Source organism: Rhodnius prolixus, unplaced genomic scaffold (genome assembly GCF_049639745.1).
Source record: "Rhodnius prolixus isolate KJV_2025 unplaced genomic scaffold, Rpr scaffold_1, whole genome shotgun sequence".
Classification (NCBI taxonomy): Eukaryota; Metazoa; Arthropoda; class Insecta; order Hemiptera; family Reduviidae; genus Rhodnius; species Rhodnius prolixus.
Genome location: NW_027411581.1, coordinates 25,206,135 through 25,226,339, shown reverse-complemented (window position 1 = coordinate 25,226,339; position 20,205 = coordinate 25,206,135). Strand labels below are relative to the sequence as shown.

The window sequence follows — 20,205 nt, the reverse complement described above, 5'->3', positions numbered from 1 at the left end:
AACAGCTATAATAGAAACAATAAATGTATTGAATTTTCTTTTGATTAAGTTGTAAATAGTTGATATTAGTTAGTATTTAGGCGGGAAAACTATGAAACAGTTGGTCACGACAGACTTTATTCAAATAAGTTTTATATCGATGCAGATCGAGATAACTGCATTAATATTCATTTCATTCCATAACATTACACTTTATACATGTGAACATGCCCGATACACAAACACATAGATACTTGTATGTGTATATTTTAGAAAAATATTACAGTTACAGTGAATACCAGGTGACCATACAGTCTGTCTTAGTTTTTTCTACCCTAGTTTAATTAGTGTTCAGTTAAAGCTGTTACACGTTTTCAATTATTGAATGCAATTGTTCTTCGCTCTTATTGACTTTTGAAACCATTGTGAGAGACCATTTTTTGTTTTTTTTACTTTTTGTTCTCTTTCTTGTTTGGTGTGAGTAAGAAAACAGAACAAAATAATAATAATGTCACGTAGGCAGGCGTCATACAAGTGTGTTATTAGCTTTTATTTTGGACGAAATAAGTTGTAAAAAATTGAACAATACCTTCATTCAGCCCACAACCCTGTTCTCAGCTTTCCATTATATTAGTTAGTTACTATTTCTTAACTTGTTTCCAATTGGAATTTAATAAAGTCTAGAATTATCTATATAATAATTTAAAGTAATAATAAATTATTATTATTATTTTTGTGAATGCTGTACAAATAAATGCATTTATCATGCAATAAAATTTTATATACAGAAAATCTAGTGTGTCCTTTTGCTGGAACTCTCTCCAAGAATTAAGATCAGGCTAGATCACATTACAAGATGGCCACAGCCATCTCAATTTTTTAAGGAAAGTATGGTTCGAAATGTAGAAAAAAAATCTTTGATGATTTGTTTGAGTACATCGGATTGGAAGGAATCATTTTGTAGATTTTTTTGTAGGATTGCCACAATCTTATATATTTTGTTAATAGAAACGCTTTGTAGATTTTCACTTATTGAAGGTGTTTGGTACAAGAAGTCGTCTCAGTTCAAAGTATCTTCTGTCCAGTGGCCTTGCCAGTCATGTTGGTAGGTTCCAAGTTAGTCTACTATCCAGGTGCAATCCTGGATTATCTGTCGAATAAATAGAATACTGTTCATCTTTTTTGATGTCTGATACATTAACCCAAATAGAAGAAAGATGATTGCAAATCAATATTTTATTGTTTTTTATATAGCCAGGCTTCGACTTAAAGACTAGGTCACATTCAGGGATAAGGCACTTATTTTGTGGAAGCAAATAACTTATCACTTTTATTGCTTATTATTTTTTACATCATCAAATCAGTTTATATTATAATCTGTCTCTGTGAAATACGTTCCTCAGCCCTGAAGATGGTCCCTTAAGACGAAAGCTTGGCAATAAAGCAAATGAAAATTATTACTGATTGGCAACAATCTTTCTACCATTTCGAATGAAGGATGTTGTCTCTTGAGGGTAACCAATTAGAACAGACAACATGACTGAACGTTCAATTTCTCATAGCACTTTAATGAAGCGGAAAGTAAAGTAAGGTTCTAGAATGAGGTATAGATATAGGTATAATGCTGAGAAGGAGCTTGAAAAGGAATTCCGGACACCACAGCCTGCCTAAGAGTTGTACCACATCGAAATGGACCCCTAAACAATCATGTTCAGGGGTTCATTCAAAAAATATAAACTAATATACTTGTGCCTCAGGCGGATCTGAGTGGACAATTAAAAAACGGAATCTAAGTGAGAAGTGTTTATGAAGAATTGGGACATTTACTTCGTCATTGCAGAACACATACTGCAAGATGGAAACAGCAAATAGCGTAGAAGAAGAAAAAAAGATTTAGAAGTGAAAATTGATGAAAAGTTAAAATTGAAGAACATGTTTTATTTATAATGAGTTAGTGTCGTGAACATCCACGTCACTTCTTTTTAGTATAATTCTCGCTAACAGTGTTCTCGAAACTCTTAGTTTTCAAAACACTAGTTATAAAACTGTACATTACATTTAAATAAGTCGAAACTCATCCCATCTCAAAACTGCCCAATGATTTTTTTTAGGAAAAATAGTTTTTTTTAAAGTTATAGAGTGAATATATGAGTGAAAGTATGATTGAAATTTAAGAAAATCGTAGTTTTTTCAAGAAAACCTTGAAAAATTATTAAATCTATTTAATAAAATGACAATCCGGTGAGGAATTTCGATGGCTAAGTTGCAGTTGTGTTTACTGGTAGACGCGAATCAAATAGAATGTTCTAGATTACTGATAGAAGTTCTTCTTGTACGCAAGAGACCTCCAAACGGTTTGATAAGGTGGAAATGCGATTCGAAAATTTAATCTTCGCAATACTTTACTATCAGAGCGGTTGCAAAAACGAGAGAAACATAATTCTTTCTATTTAATTATAAATAAAATAATAAATTTGGATAAAATTCTGGTTGTTTAACAAAATTGTGTGATTCCGTTTTAAATTTCAATTTACTCAGATAAGATCTTTAACTTGGAGAACATATTCCAACATTCTTATTTATTTCAAAGCAACTTTTCTTGCTTTATTTGCACTTGAAGGTGAGTTTCCAGATAAGTGTGCTTAGCATTTGAGTAGAATAACTTATCAGGGACTTTATTTTGTTTGAGAAGTAGTGAGTGGAAACAGGCAGCGATTCAGGAGGGTTAGTGTGTGTTGTTGAGTGGCCGATAAATTCTGTTTGGTTGGTTAAGAAGCAGAAAGGGTATTGAAGAGTGAATAGAGCTGAGTAAGGCCCCTAGCGACCAGTAAAGTAACAGAGCAAGCAACGAGGTGACTAACCCTAGGATCTAGGAGGAACTATATAGCTCTATGTCCAGTCTAGTTTACCTAAACTGCTCTCATAGCACCCTCTTACTTACACACGCACATCAAAACAGAATGCACATTGATAGTTTTCTGCTTTAAGAGGGTCCTGTTGTATTCCTTTAACCGTTCTTATCCGCAGACATTAAATGAGTTTCACAGGGCTAGATAGGAACTAAGAATGCGTTTGGTGCGGATCATTATCTTTTGATTCAATCTGAAGGAAACGGTGTGGCCAAAATCTGTTGAAGTTGAGTTGCCACAGCTTAAGAGTACGCACTTTGGAAAAATTATCGATCATTACTGCCTGCCGTCCAAACGGATGCTCTTCCACAGACCCAGCTCTGTCCCCTTGGCTCTGGACTATCTGATGATCTCTTCATTGTAAGAATGAAATAAAAAGTGAATATACTTCTTTCTTTGGGCGAAACTATTCGTCGTAAGAGAACTTAGCAGTACCTATTTCTCATTCACTCACAAACACGCATCTTCTCCTTTAAAATAAAGTAAAGTAAAACCTATTTTTCAGACGAGCATTTTGGCCAATAATCGATCAGTCGTCGAAGATGGAAACGCTTAGCTAGCTAGCATACTTTATCATAAATTTCTCATATTTAACATAACATTAAAATCCAATGTCAAGACCTGGAATCAAACCCAAGTGCCACATCTTAACTGAACACTCTTCTCCGCTCCTGATCTTACCGTGGCACATCTTTAGTACAACAAGCTATTGAAAGTTCGAAATTTTAGTATTAAGCCTACTGACAACACAAACAAAAAAGTCGTAAGTGTGGCCTTTTTTGTACCGTTGCCAACTTCCGGTCACAGTCTATCAAGCGGAAGTGCGAGTTTTCTGGAGCGTCCTTTCGTTTCCTGCAATTTTCTTAAAAATGGCTGTTAAAACTTTCTGCAAAACTTCGTGTACTTCGTGTTATACTTTTTACCGAGCAAAATACTGTCACTTTACCCATGAAAAGTTGTGTTTTCAGCAGTTTTTAGGGAATTGCCTTTGCTCGGGTGTTCTCGGAGGTAAAAAGAAAAATTTTGAATTATTGTCAATAGTCATCTTAATATAGGGCCCTAGTTTAAATTAGAGAAAAATGTAAAGTAACCCGCTATTTTTTGGTCTGAACGCCCGCCTAGACTCACTGGAAGCTTTTACTTTATTATTTACATCTTTCCAACAATTAAAAAGTACTACAAGCGGGACCGAAACAGAAATATCTCTCTTACAAGTTCACGCCCATGACCACTACTCCAAACACTCTTTTTAACATTATATTAGAGTGAAGCTGGAAGAAACAAATGTTTATAGGTATGCTGGCAATCTGGTATAAAAATCATATTTATTTATAATATAATAGTAATAATAATAATCATGTCTTTAAAGTATAACAAAGTTTAAACAAAATACAGATTTTCTGGCGACAGACTCATGGTCATCACGACCGTCTGAGAGTTGCCCTGCTTGCTGTGCTACTGTGCAGACGTGTTTGAAATTGCTCTCTAATAAATCATATTTATTTATATATATAATAAATTCAAAGTGAGCTTTAGGTATTCTAGAGCCAAAAAGCAATGGCGCTAATGAAGAAGGATGTGATACATCCAATAGCAAAAAACAAAATATGCATTACCAGGAAATCGTGTGACTGTTCACACTGGATCTTTATGGTTTTTATATGCGCTTAAAAATAATACTTATTGGCCTTTAACCTTAGTTAAAGTTAACATTAAAAAGAGCCGTTAAAAGTATAATTTACGATACAATGATTTAATTTTTGGATTGTTTGCTTTGTGCAATGAAATCCACTTTATTTCATTTTTTCTTTAAAGAAAAATATCACTTAATTGCAGGAATATTTCATTTATTTATATTTAACTTAATTAGTGGATTAACTTTGTGATTAGAAATTGCAAAATCGTTTTCCTAAATATCAATTATGAACTGATGGATAGGTTACAATAATTATCAAAATTCAATTTACAAATGTACAGATAAGCCCATTTTTTGAAAGTTACCACTTAGAACTGATAATTTAAATAACTGGCGAAGTTTGCGCGACATAAAATGAACATATAGTCTAGTGATAGACTAGTCGTTAAAATAATAATTGAGGTTCATTAATTTTAAGTTAAAAAAGCAATAAAACCCCAAACTTACAAACAAAATAAGGATGACTTCCATTTTGACTGCAAATAATAATAAATAAAAAAAGATATTCAAATAGAATATTTATGGAGACATTTTTCTATGATAGTCGACTCCCTTCGCGTTCTGACGGTTTAAAGCTCTAAAATATCTTAATGGACTTGTAAAAGTGCATCCTCCAGAAGCCTTTAAAACACAGAAACATTTCCTTCTTCTCTTTGACACTAAGGTCAACGTCAGACTTCGGCTTCACAAATAGAACCAACTCTTATCTGCATGTCCATCCAAGGGCTGCAATCCTGATTAATTCCTCGGCCATATGATAGAGTCAAGATAAACGGGGACTGTCTTCTATGTCTTCCCATGGGCCTGGATCGCCATCCTTTGAATGAAGGTGACCTCGTCATTTTTGATTCGGTACGAATTCTCCCATATTTTCCGAATAATTTGTCCTCTTTTTAGTGTAAGAATTTAGATATTAGTGAGTACTTTATGATCAATCATCTTACTCCCATAAATAAGTCTTTCTTTCCTTTCAATTCGAATCCCAGTAAAGCTATTTAAGTACTTCTCTTTTGCGTTCATCATGGCAAAACACGAAATAAACTTGTCAATATATTCTAACTAAAATTACCATAATAAAGTCTACCTAATTTTATATGGCAAATAATAAATTTAGATTTATATTAAGTACTATCTACTCTCAACACGAGGCCCGTAATTAGGAGACATATTAAACTAGTATCCTGGAAATCGTATAAGAACTCTGTAATAATAGCAGGACACCAAGACGTACTTTTCTTCCGTTTAGACAACCTCTTCTGTAAGTCAGGTAAGTGGAATAGAATGTGGTCGCTCGGAATCAATACCCTTTAAAGCACATAAAGCACAGTTCTAAGATTATCTTTCCAAATTTACAAAAATAGCATCAAATTCTCTTGGCCTTTCATCCGAAGGTCTTCCAGCAACAAGTTGGAACCACAACTCAATGGTTACAATCAGATACCAGTGTTAGTCTGCTAATGTCCCAATTTATTATGTAAAATTCAAAAAAGTTACAAAATACGTAAAATCAACATCCTTAGAACATGCAGCGAAAACTGACACGCAATCATACGTTGCATCGAAACTAGAGGAACCAAGCATTATTGCCAGGAATAGTAGCAACTGGAAACGAAGTCTCGTGAATCACACAGATCATGAATAAATGATTATGTATAATATCCTAATCATTCTCATTGAAGAAAGCACACATATTATGGAAATATAGCTACCATTAACAATTAATGATATGCTAATATATAGTATTTATTGGCTGAAAGATTTCTGCAATTCTTTATAGATTTAAATAAAATTGCAGTTAATTTATTCTGAGTTTGTTTTTAGCGCATCAATTAACCAACATTTGTTATCACCGTGTTTTTAAAGTGGCATTTATTTAGATTTTATTATAACTGTTATTATTTTGAAGGAGACATTTCATAAGCTCAATTCATTGTCCAAAAAATTAGATTGATTATTTCAAGCGAACCTAAATCAAACCTTCCAAAGCCCTTTTGGGTCAAACGCGACAACGCGTTTATTGAGTAGATCAAAATGATGATTTATTCACATTATTTGGCATATTTCTTTGATTAACTAAAGAATAACACACAGATCTAAACTCGTTAAACGAAAATCCTTTCTTTCGAAATTGGTTGCTAACACTCATTTAACATCATATTCGTTTTTCTTCTTTTTATTTTATTTTATTATTTGTAATGTAAATTTTATATTTTTGAATATAGTTCTTAAATAAATTAATTATTAAATTACACGTTTGCAAAAACTCGTACTGGATTTGATGATTCTAATCAGTTATATTCTTATGGTAGGTGAATTCCTTTCATAATGCCGACGCTGTTTTGAGGCCTACTTTTTTGCTATTAATCACAGATTTCTGCATCAATTTTTAACATAATCCCAATTAATGTATACCGTTCGAAAGGTGATCGTATGTAAATGTTTTTCCTGAATAGTGCACGGTTTTTTCATATAAAATGTTTTTGAGAAAAATGAAGTCAAAGTTTTTGTAAAAACTTTTGTTAATAGCCTTAAACACACTTGCCTATCAACCTTGAAAATGAGCGATTTTACTTAGAGAACGACAATAGATCATACTTACTGATTAAAAGAAAGTGCAAGTGCAATAAACCAATAATCTAGAAATAAGATGCTTAAGCACACCCCCAGTTTTGTATTTGTGGCCGTCCAGCCAATATTCTCCCATCTTTATTAACAAAATAGAAACTTGCTATTTCTTATGTTTGGCCCACAAAGTGAAATACTTAATATTATTATTTTGGAATACAAATTAGTTTATTTAAAAGGAAATTTAACCTTCTTTCTAATGAGCTTATTGAAATTGTTGCAGCTATAATAGTTTGAGAAATATAGACAACTGTTTGCTAAAAAGTAGTAACACCTAGAAAAAACATAAAATTAAAAATATCTATAAAACGGAGCCGAATCGAACCATAGTTTATATGAAATTTTTTGTTGCAAATGATGCCCAGAATCGCCTCTCGAAGTTACCGTAGTCTTATGCTGAACACCCTCTATATACATACTAATAGTTAATGGAACTGATTTTAGGCTAACGGCAAAGTTTTGATGGTGAAATTCTATTAATTAAGGGCACTTTTGGGTAAAGAGATCCCTTTAAAGCCTCAATTCCAGTGTATGAATAATATTTCAATTATTACGTATTAATAAGGATTGAAATTGTAACCAAAGGTTCAAATTTGAAGAATATCACTGAACGGAAGTGCCATTTTACTGAATAGTTTATACGTATATTTATATATAGTGTTTTAGCGACTTTTTTCAAAAATAGATCCGTTAAAGTGACATTTGTAATATTTGAATATTGAAGTTTACTATCTTTTAAGTATAAAGTAAAAGTTTACACCAACATTTACAAGTTGAAACTACGTTAAGAGAAGTCGTATGGCGGTTCTCACCAGATGTTTTCCAATCCAAAAATATTTTGTAATTTTAAATTAATTCATTAAGTGACGGCAGACATATCAATGGATTTCCGAATTACAATTAGAAAATTGGAGTATTTTTCGGAATATTTAGGTGGATTTGTACGTGTGTGACAAAGGATGGATTTAAGGGCAGGTAGCCTTAAACACACTTGCCTATCAACCTTGAAAATGAGCGATTTTACTTAGAGAACGACAATAGATCATACTTACTGATTAAAAGAAAGTGCAAGTGCAATAAACCAATAATCTAGAAATATGATGCTTAAGCACACCCCCAGTTTTGTATTTGTGGCCGTCCAGCCAATATTCTCCCATCTTTATTAACATCACCTTGGCATTTATCCTAAAAGACAATAAAAAAAAAAATATCAAAACATAACGGTACTGGATTGAATCTTGAGACAGACTGACAAGTTGCTGAATATTTTATCTTTATTATTTATTGATTTCTGCCTCTTCGAATATTATACCGATTTTTGTAAATTAATTTTAATAACTTTTCTCTGCAATATTGAATGTTAAATCAACAATGCACCACTCCAAACTCTGATCCTGCACCCGCGATTTGAGTAGAACAGTAACACCCTTCACCACCGATAAATTTCTCTTTCTCATTGGACTGTTTTACCCGACTGTTATCCACTTTAGGTTGCTGCGAATTTGGCTCTTCAGCCACTTCCTTTTCTATTTACAAATGATAAATAGACATTATATCTTCAGTTCTTACCTCTAGATTAATATTTTTGATTTCAATTATGCCCAAACTAAATTCTCCTACTTATCAGACTAAAACAAGTAGCTTGGTCTGTCAGTTTTTATTTTTTTTTTAAATTATTATTTACTTAATGATTCATTCTTGCTCTTTTAAGTTGCAAAGGATTTGGTTTAAGACGCTCCTACATCAAGCAACTTATCACTTATTAGGCTTGTTCACTTCCACTGCCTTGCCACTGCTACTGTTGTAGTCTCTATATATTAAGAGTGCCGAGAAATTGAGTGAGAAATGGTGAGTGATGAGGCGTTTTATTTTAAATTGCCTTAAACTGTGTATTAAATCGCAATCCTGAATAACGGTTGACTTACATAGTCTTGTTACTAAATATGGGCGATCGCCCATGCCCCGTTTGTCTCCGGCAAGAAATAGACGCCAACCTACATTCAACTCGATTATCATTCAATATTACTCTCTCGATAAAACTACTTTACCATCATAGTTGCTATTTATTTATTTATTTTTTTCATGATAACTAAACTGAAAATGGATATTGCAGGAAAGGTATGGTGAACTTCTACGTACCGGAAATCTAGGTCCATTCTAGTCTACAGAAAAAAAAAATTGAAAAATTATTAAAACTACTATTCTTGCCTAACAAACCAACATCCCTGATGGTTATAACCCTTGGTGCTCTAATTAAAAATAATAATAATAATATTAAATTATAAATTGTCATAATATTGCTGTTAATTTGTTATAAAATAACACTAGGAAATAAAAATTCTATCAAAAGCTGAAATAACTTAATCAAATGTTACATACCTTAATGAGAAATGTTGACAGTCTCTTCGGCACGGCCATATTAATGGTTTTTTGTTTTAAAATTGAATAATAAATAATTTACTGAACATAAAAACGCTTCATGCTTAGTGAAATTGCAGCCATAAAAGTGTAATCATAGCACGATACCTGCCTGCAAGAAAACAGAAAACAACAAATATGTAAAAATTAACCGAACAAATAATAAGATTCAGGATTTAAAATATTATGTAATTTATAAATCAAGTATCTTCAAAATATATTTTAAATAGAAAGAGTACCTAGCACTGAGATACCTGGATTTGGGATTTTTTTTTTTTTTTGTTTTTACTTAAAATAAGATTTTGGAGATCCTTGTTTTGAATTATTAGTTTACTTATTTATTTACGAGGTGGAATTGAGAAAATGTCTCTCTTCACCAGGTAGCCAGTCTTCTGTGTAAAGTTGTTATCTACCATCTTGGCTGAAATTAGAACTATCTTCTCTTCAATTGATGCCTTAGTTGTAATGTTTTCAGCACTTCCTGAAATCAGTCTATTTTTCTCCACAATATACAGCCGGTTCTGTAAGCTGTGTTTGAATTCTGGTAGTGAGTAGAACATCTGTTGAAAGTGTTAATTTTAAGTTTGGGGCACAACCCATACTATAAGTTTTGCGCCTTGTGTAGAAGAGATGAAAGGTGAAAAGTAATGAATAAGAATGGTAACATATAAATAATGTATTGGTAATAGCAATGTGCGGTTACAGGCAAAGATCCCAAAGGTAGGATTTATTGTGGCACTGGATTAGATTCCCAGTTTATTAGTTTACTAAATAATTTAATTGATTTTAATATTTTCCTCTGTTTTTGAAATTCCATGAAATAATTGGAATATTAAGACAGAATATATCGTTGAATAAATATTAGTTCGTAATATAAGTAGTAGGTAAGATTGGAATATAACATAACATATACTTATACAGAAGTATCTTCTAAGCCAGAAGTAGCTACTTCTATTTCGTCAATTATTAGACAGCAGTTACGAAGTAAAAGTTGAATGATGAAAAGTAATAGATAAAAAATTTAGTAAGAAGTATTTTTTACTTTTATATTAAGGAGTCTAAATTTACTAGATTTTGAAAGCTTTTCAAAAACATGAGAACTTTGAAAATGTGAAGAGCTAGAGTTGAAGCCGTTATAAATAAGTTTAATTTAAAAACCAATATTTAACATGTTATGTATGCGTCTCTCAAAAGGTGGACTAATAGAAATTAGAAAGACGTGCTCGGCACCTTGTGCTGTAGTTAGAAAAGTATTTCATTTTCCACTAAAATCGGTAACTTCTTTAAGTTAGGCCACATTAATCACGAGCGAAAAGATGACTTAAGGGTAGAAGGGAAGGGATTAGCTGAAGTGTTAGCGCACGGGATTCTCACGAGGAATTCCCCTGGTAGATTTGCTTTTCTTCGGAGCATCTCATAGGTCCTCTGTCCAGTGATGTACACAATTGTCTGTAACAAGATGGCCGGCAGCCATCAGTGTAATGAAGAAGGCTATGGGCAAGAGTTGCCTCCGAGATTCTCTCACCAATGATCTGTCGACGCGCATATATTAAAACAAACAAATGATTAATACAAATTTTAACTCTTGAATTAGAAAATAATAATTCTAGTGGTAGCCTGAAATAGAGGCTCTTCAAATATTTGAGGATTGAACTGAACGATAGTTTCGCTTTGTATTAAGTTTAATATTTTCCATGAAGATGAAGACAAAAATTTGACTCCTTCAAGGATGAGTACAACCCTGTGGTAAACCTAACCTTTAAACACGAATTATAGTAAATATGCATTCTCACATTTAACTCAGCCAAGCTGATGTAATAGAAGATCAAAATGAGCTTACTCTCGGTGGAACCCTAGCTCAAATAGACAATCATCGATTTAGAGTTATAATTTGTGAGAAAAGATTATTCAAGTACAGTGGAGTCTCGGTTATCCGTCATGGCCAGGACCGGACACGTGACGGATAGTCGAATAGACGGATAATGAAAAAAAACAGGAAAATTTCCAGATTCTTTTGTTTAACGTGTATAAAACTTTGTATTAACTGGTATACATATTTTATACGTTTATAGGCTTAAGCCTTAAACGTCAGGTATCTTTCATTATTCAATTCATTCTATTGTGTATTAAAATTAATGAATAGTTTTCTTTTTAAAATAATTTTTTGTTTTTTTTTTAATTTTTAAATACTGAGGAGAGTGACGGTTAATTGGAATAGACGGATAAAAGGGTGACGGATAACCGAGACTCCACTGTATCTTAAAGGGATACCTTCCGCAAGGATTATCACTGCGAGTTATCGTCCGATCATTTTACTCTTAGAAGATCTAATATCTTCTTTTGAAATCTTGTTTCATAGTTGTAAATGTAAGAGAAGTTATTTTAGTTTGTGATAACATTTTTAAAATAAGTGCTGAGATTGTGAAGAAGTCTTAAAAACAGATAATCCAATGTACTGTTAGATGTGTACATGCAGAGCAAATCATTGCATTTCTATTATGTATGGTGCGTCCAAGCGCAATGAGGAAGGTGCATCACTCAGGATCTCAACTTCTTTTGATCAACTTTTCTTGCAGAAAAGAACCTATTTTTCATCTAAACAACAACAAAGCCGGACAAACGTTCTATTCTGTGCCGCTTTGTAACGAATCCGTGAGTGACTGTAATGGCATCTGATAATTGCTTTGTGTTACAAACAAAAAAGTGGTCATGTCCTAAGAGGAACAGAAGCTGTACATACTGCACTTCCCAGACGGTTTGCCAACTACTTATGGTTACCAAGTTGCTAATGTTAAAAAGTCACTTCTTTTTTTTTAAGTCTAGGAAGAAGAAAACTATTTCTATTTCTAAAGTAGATTTCTTAACATAATAGTGTCTATAAAATTCTTTCGTAATATTTGTTGGCAAAATTTTAGAATGGTTTTCGGAGCACTAGCGCAGATTGGTGAACGTTTTTGCAAATTACCGGCGTTTTATGTATATTACATTTAGTACTAATTTGTAATATTTATGAAAAAACCGTATTTCAGTCATTAATTTGTACTTTAAGTATTATGTGAACTATTTTTCCTTCATAATTTTAATTTTAATAAATTAATCAAGACTTTATAAGGATTTGGGTTGTTTTATAGGGCAGAGGAGGACGACCTAGTGTAACCTTTCACTTCCGAATAAATTCTTAGACTTCAAAAGGATGTGCACTCCTGCTTTCAGCAGTGAATCAATGAGTTTTATTGGCCACTTACAAACGCTTAAAAATCTTCAACGAAAATACTTCTTCCTTCTCGGTGTCAATCGCTCGGCGGTTTCTAGCTACCCATCATTACCTGGGGTTCTCGATCAACCAACACTCGGTAATGCTTCACCATAAGCATTTATTTTTGTTTTTTGTTTTTCGAGTTAGGCTATCTCTCGAGAGTCGATGCTTTTTTAAAGCTATAAATAAGCGACTATAAGGAACATAAATAAGAGTTTTCATAATCATACGTTCATAATAAAGTGATATTTTATGACTTTCAACAAATTATGTAAGTCCATGTTAAACATAAAATTTAATTAAGAGATGTTAATTATTATTTTACTTCCCTAATTAATTATTCAATAAGATGCCATATAAATTTTATACCCGCAGGTTTCTTTCTCTTTCTCTTTAATAGTTTTTAATAACTTCACCAATAAATCAATTTTCGCTTTTACGTTTTTTCCTCCCTGATAGTCGCAATAAGATTGTCAACTACTTTCAGTGCAGTAATAGTCTAAGTACTTAACTTCTTCGAACAGGCAACATGTAGCCGGGTAAGGACGTTAAATGTTTTTAGATATTTGATTAGCGGTACTTGACTAATGGAAAATACCTAACTTGGCAATAGTAACTGGGGACGGAGTGACACCTCCAATATCTACAGTTGTTACAGTACCACATCTCTTTGCGACCTTGCCTTCCTGTAACATGCATTTACACCCTGCTTTGCAGCATTTTATCTTGATATATATTATTACTACTTTTACTATATTCAAGTAATGGAATAAAAATAAATGTTTCTATAAGGTCTATTAATTCTAAATTTATTTCAGCAATTTATGGTAAACTAAAAGGAAGTATAAATAAGTTTTACAGTTAAAAGTAAATAAACTTTTTTTAGAGTTAAAAATAAAAATATTTTATACGTTTCTAAATCAGAAAATATAATGATTAACTAGAAATTGAATTGAACAAATTTTATTGCGTAGTCGTTTAATTGAAATGCAATTGAAATTTAAGTGTTACGCCAGATTTTTTGTGGTCTCTAAATTTTTCTCATCTTCCCAATGGTGCCTTTCTATAGAATACGAGGAGAGTAATTCCTAGGTGAATTAAAATAATTTGGAAATATATAAATTATTCTGCACTTCTATCTTGAAAAAACTCCTGGTGAAGGGTAGCAACGGTTCTCGAAATGTGGAACAGTTAAACAAAGAAAAAGTGTAGAGTTCCCTTAAATATTTGGCAAAAACTAACCTTATCTATAAAAGAAATGAAGATTCAAACATTTATTGTGCTCTCTGTAACTTTTCTACGCCATTAACTGCACTGGCATGTACAGCATGTTAATAAGTTAATCCTGCATATTGCAGCTGCATCTATCAGCACGTTTGTGTAAAACTTGCTGGATCTTATTATCGCTGTTAGCGTATTTGTTTGTATAACGGTTAGCAAGACAGATAAATTTTATAAAAATTGATACCATTTCGAAGCATAAGTTGTTTTCCAAACAGTTTCAATCTTCCTCCGGATGCTGGAAAAATAAAAGTAATCGAAATTTTTAAGAAAACTCATTAAGCCCTTATGTGATCATTATCAGACCTAGGTGCTGGCACTTTTTATAAAAGTTTCCTTGTTTAATGGGCTTTCAAACGGTGTATCATTTTCCAGGATTCCTTTTATCTTCGTATGAGAAATTACGTTTGTTTTACAAGAAAACGTGTTCACGAGCACTCAACAGTGTTAGTTATCAACTTGTTTAATTCATTGAAAACTCTTTCAGATGGGCCAGTAGTCAATTTTTAAAGTAGATTGTCTTAAAATAAGGAAGCTAAAGGTTACAAATTGCACTTAAAAAAAGGTTACTTAGAGTTTATTTACATTTTTTTTTTTTTTTTAACAGGGTAGTTGTGTGTGAAATTGTAATTTGGAGTAAGTACATATGAATTTTTGTTTATAAAAATAGTAGGTACTTGTTTAAAATATTTCCTAACATTTTCTCAAATATTTCAGAGAGATCAGAATTTTTTTTTAATTTTTTTTTCAATTAATTTATTTTATTTAAGTGCAATTTGTAACCTTTGACTTCCTTATTTTAAGACAATCTACTTTAAAAATTGACTACTGGTGCATCTAAAAGAGTTTTCAATGAATTAAACAACTTTATTACCAACACTATTGAGTGCACGTGAACACGTTTTCTTGCAAAACAAACGTAATTTCTCATACGAAGATAAAAGGAATCCTGGAAAGATATACCGTTTGAAAGCCCATTAAACAAGGAAACTTTTATAAAAAGTGCCAGCACCTAGGTCTGATAATGTTCACATAAGGGCCTAATGAGTTTTCTTAAAAATTTCGATTACTGTTATTTTTCCAGCATTCGGAGGAAGATTGAAACTGTTTGGAAAACAACTTATGCTTCAAAATGGTGTCAATTTTTAGGAAATTTATCTGTCTTTCTAACCGTGTCATCAGAATCGAATTCGGATTAAAACTTTCTGAGTAATAACATTTTTATTGGAAAAAAGTAATGATTTTAGAAAAAAAAAATTAAAGTGACGTCACTCAAGAACGGTGGAAAATATGAAGTTGGCCAATACGTCATTGAACTCCACTTTAGATGTACTTCACACAGTAGGCCTATGGACAATACTTACTGGTTCACCCTGTACAGTAACGCTGCCTTTAAATATTTACATAAGAAGTCTCAATTTTTCCCATTAAGAAAAAGATAGACTTCCTCCTGTGCTAACTTTTTCCCTCCCAGATATTGTAATCTATATGGAGTCAGGATGGAGCATATCCTAATAAAGTGGAAAACGTCTTCAATCTCAGATAGATTACACAGGATACACTCTTGCCTAGACTCCGTACTGTAGTTAAGGAACAGCGATTCAGATCTGGCCTGCATGATAAGATGTGCCTCAGAAAATGTCCTGTGGTTAATGTAAGTGGGTAGCTTACAAAATGCGTCCTAAAACGACAGAAATCTAGAATTTAATTTTTTTTTTTTTTTGGCGCATCAACAGCTGAGGTCATTAGCGCCCGGAGCTTTTTCCAGTGCACTGCCGGCCTCCGGACAGTGTTCTCTCGTTACAGACAACACTGTCCATCACCGGACAGTGAGCTGTAAGAAGCTCCTAGGAAGAGAAAATCTAAGGGTCAGCTGCTGGATTCGAACCCGGGACCTCCGCGTGGGAGTCCAGTATGCTATCCTCATAGCTAATCCCTTCCCTCATAGAATTTAATAACTTGTAGTTATCAAAGGTATCCACTGGTGAAGGTTAATGCGATTTTGTTTAAAGTGTGCCGTCAGTCACGGCAACCAGCTGCACAGCCTGTTATCTAAACTGAAAGAGGAAATAACCTAACTAAATATAATTTCATATATACACTTGTGTATTAAATTAAATGAATGTAGGTTTTTGTAACTTCTTTCCTCCCTTTATGTATAAAGTAAAAAAATGTATAAAGGAAATGAAGCAGATCTTACTGCTAGTATGATCTTGTGTATGACTTTTTATTGAATACAATTATAACAGTAAGGGAAGAAAAGCGAGGACGAAGGGTGGTGGTACTAATAAGTGAAGAGTATGACTGTAATTATTATGGTACGCTGCGATAACCACAATTATTAATTCCATATTTTCATGGTGGGCGACTCCTATAATGCGCTAACCAGCCAGCTTTCACATTCATCTACCATAACTTCGCCATGTTACAAATATATACATAAAAGTAGAGCATGTTAATAATTTCTACGTTACAAAAAAAGAAAAAAAAAGATAGTTTAATAATCACAATAAAATTAACGGTAACATTAAATTGACACCCTCATGACTTCTCTTATCGAAATTTTTTCAACATTCCAACGATTTGTTAATATGGATACAAATCAGAAAATTTAATACAGCACTTTCTCTCTACCACTTTAATCCAAATTTGGATTTATTTATTCCTTTTTTAATAGGTTTTTAAGAGAGGTGGGAAAATTTGAACAGAATTTACATTTTCTGTTGCAGAGTGCACAGAATCATATTATTGAACCTTTTTATTTTGTTTTCTACAACTTTCAAGTCTTCTTAACAGATCTATATCAATAAACAGTTGTCGTACTTTACACACATATCTATATTTTTTTAATTTAAAAATTTTCTCTCAATGTTAATATCTGCCCCACTGGTCGGGTAGCTTTGATCACAATATAAAATAGAAAGAAATGATATTACTGTACTCTGAATCTACCTTCTATCAGTTATTTCTCTCACTACTACATTACTTTCTCTTTTAAACCACTGAAATCTAGTTCAAAACTCAAGAATGACTCAGTTGTACCCGAAGTGATGGGTTTAGGAAGTTTGAACAAAACAAAATATTGCGCTTCTTAATGTAGGTTCGGACCACTTTCCCCTTCTCTGCGATTAAACAAAAAAAAGTCACAAACTTGCAGGTCGGTAGGGCACATTTTAGCTGAGATGTTGAAATGTGCCCCTCTCCTTCCATAAGAGAAAATATAAAATTCAACAACTTTTGCAAGCGAATAGACTTTTCTAAATACTAGATTTAAAAATACGAATTCCAAACGTTAATGTGGACTAACAATACTTACACCTTGTCCACTACAATCTTCACAACAAACTTCCAAAGCTGGAACAAAAATTTTACTTCCACCTTACAAAATATATCATTCCTCAATTCTGACTTTACAAACCTTGAAAACGAAGGGAAACTCTGTCAATTGTACAATAGGTCTACCACAAAATATGGAGAAAATTACTAATCATAAATGTTTTAAATATTTGGCGAGAAATTAAGACTGTTCAAAGGTGCCTCCTGTTCAAATGTGTACGAGATGAAGCCGCACATTATGACTCTAAAGAGGTTCCCAATAAAAATTATCGATATAAACATATGGAATGGTTAAACCAAGTTTGGATAAACTCATTGGAGTTGTTAAAAACTAAAATATAATGATCTGGAGAGGATTTACTATCTAGTCAGCAGCATCTAAACCAAATTTAAATTTAATCTATGCGATTCTGTAATTATTGGGAGGTTCAGAGGTTACGAAGTTCAGCAGTGTAAATAGTATATAAAATAAATTCCAAAATACTTTCTTGCGAAACTCCTGCATCCACAGGAAACTAGCGAGAAAAGGAAGTTCCTAGAGAGACTTGGAAAAACCAATCTCTAAGGTATGATGTATTGATCTTTAAAGATGAGAAAAAAGGTATGGGTTAGTTTTCGACAGAAGTCCAAGATGTCACACCTTGTCAAATGTCATGGGCGAAGGTTCTTGGATGGTACAGTTTCTTCTCGAATGAGGAGGCTGCTGCATCTACAACACGATGTACTTGTTAAAACAAGGAGTGCATTTACCTGAATCCAAACTGATATTCAGGGAGGAATTTTATAACTTATACAACAAGAATTAAGCGTTTTAGAAGGGGCTTTGCTAGGGCATTGGACATTACTGGGAGAATACATATTGGCTGGTAGGACCGAGTATCATGTAAAGGTTTTCTAGGTTAAGGAGTCATGTTTATGATGGAGAATTTCCTCAAAGTAGAGTAACTAGTAGTTTTGTATGGAGATCTATGGGTAAGTGAAGAATATCACAGGGCGTCCTGGTTTCTTTAGCAGTTATTAGGTCATTACTCGTAGTTTTCAGAGAAGTTAGGCTAATTTATAGCAAATTTTACATCCAAAGGACTAAATGATTCAGGAGGAGAGGTTAGAGGACAGACAAGTTTCTGCAGTTCTTCGTCATGTTCTTGTTCAGCTCTGTCTGGATGAGAACAGAATACTGAATTAAGGTAAGATGAGAATACTTTTGCTTTCTCTTTATCGGATTTAGCCCAAGAGGAATATTCATCACAGAGAGGAGGCAAAATATTCTTATTCGAGAAGATTCTTCTGATACTGGACCAAAGGGATTTGTCGCCATATTGATCTTAGTAACATCATCAGTTTGTCGAATTATCTTTTATCCACTTTTTGTTATCCATCTTCTAAATCATTTTCACCGTAATTTGTATAATGAAATATTAATTCACATTTATATGATTGAAAAACCTTAATTGTCAAAAATATACTTAAAAAACAAACATTATTAACTCTTTGTGTTAGATGACTAGAAGGCCCGGTTTAAGACATCAGATATTCTGTTTGCAAAACATATCCCGCCCAGATTATTCTCGCAAACATTTTCTTCAATCTGCAAAATTATTAAACATATACTGGGTTGGGGAAACAAATTGAAACATTTGCTTTAATAGCGAAATTTCGCTTTCAATATTTTGTGAAAGTAAAACAATCGTTACTAAATTCTTGAAAATATCCTACTGTTTTATAGCGGAGTAAAACTGCGCATCTCAGATAGATTTATCTTCTTCTTTTTTTGGCCAACAAAATGGCTAGAAAACATAAAAATAAAGTAAAATACGAATCTTTGTGACTTGATAATTAGCCACGTGGAGAGAGAGAGAGATTAGAAACGGGTGGGGGGAGAGCGGAGCCGCTGGAGAGAACAGGTGCTGCCCCCATACCGCTCACCGTCCAGATCTGCACTTACAGCCTCTAACCTTGGCAATTTACTCGCTCAGTCTTCTCTTTATGTAAATTTTGTACTTTATTTGTATTTCTTATACGTCACAATAAATATAAATTCTTGGCGTTCACGTAAAGTTGCCAACAATACGAATTGTTTACAATTACTCACCAAGAAGAAAACGTATTAAATTTGATTAGTTTGTATTATATTTCTCTCTCTTCCACACCAGAAAATAATAAAATCATTATACAGAAATTAGAGGCGGGTGTTGGTCTAATGGTTCGAATCACGCGTATGGCTACTTTTTATTTGTTAGAAAAAATTGTTTATAGTAAAGTATGTATTTCTGCCTCCTTATTGAAATTGCTGTGTGACAAGGAGCATTATCGTGATGCAACACCCACTTGTTCTTGATGAATTTCAATAAACGAGTTTTTTGGCCAGTAAAAACATTCCTGTGGCTCCTCAGCCTCCTTATTCGCCTTACTTGAGTCCTTGTGACTTTTTTCTCTTCCCGAAGTTGAAAAGTCACCTCAAGGGAACTCATTTTGGGACAGTCGAAAACATTCAAACGGCTGCAACTGACCAGCTGAAGGCTATTCCAGTATCGGAGTTCGAACACTGCTATGAGGAGTGGAAGAAACGTCTCCAGCGCTGTTGACTTCAGAAGGAAGTTATTTTGAAGGTGACAATATAGAATTGTAATTCTTTTTGAATAAAAAAATCAGTCTCATTACTTAATTTACAGACCTCGTATATCAGGTATCTTGCAGTACATTCA

At 33.0% G+C, this 20,205-nt stretch overlaps 1 protein-coding gene across 9 annotated transcripts in view; it reads right to left on the bottom strand.

Moving 5' to 3' along the window:
- The window catches only part of vvl (ventral veins lacking), a 241,027-nt gene that overhangs the window by 175,053 nt on the left and 45,769 nt on the right, over positions 1-20,205 (bottom strand). For 3 of the 9 annotated variants that reach the window (XM_074135528.1, XM_074135524.1, XM_074135510.1), the window contains exon 2: positions 9,589-9,739. The exons of 2 other annotated variants lie outside the window; for them this stretch is intronic. The gene's annotated coding sequence lies outside the window, so the exon portion shown is untranslated. Of the gene's footprint in view, positions 1-7,183; positions 8,395-9,588; positions 9,740-9,973 lie in introns of all 9 variants that reach the window. 4 more of the 9 variants (XM_074135518.1, XM_074135494.1, XR_012460725.1 and 1 more) reach the window with 3 other exon arrangements.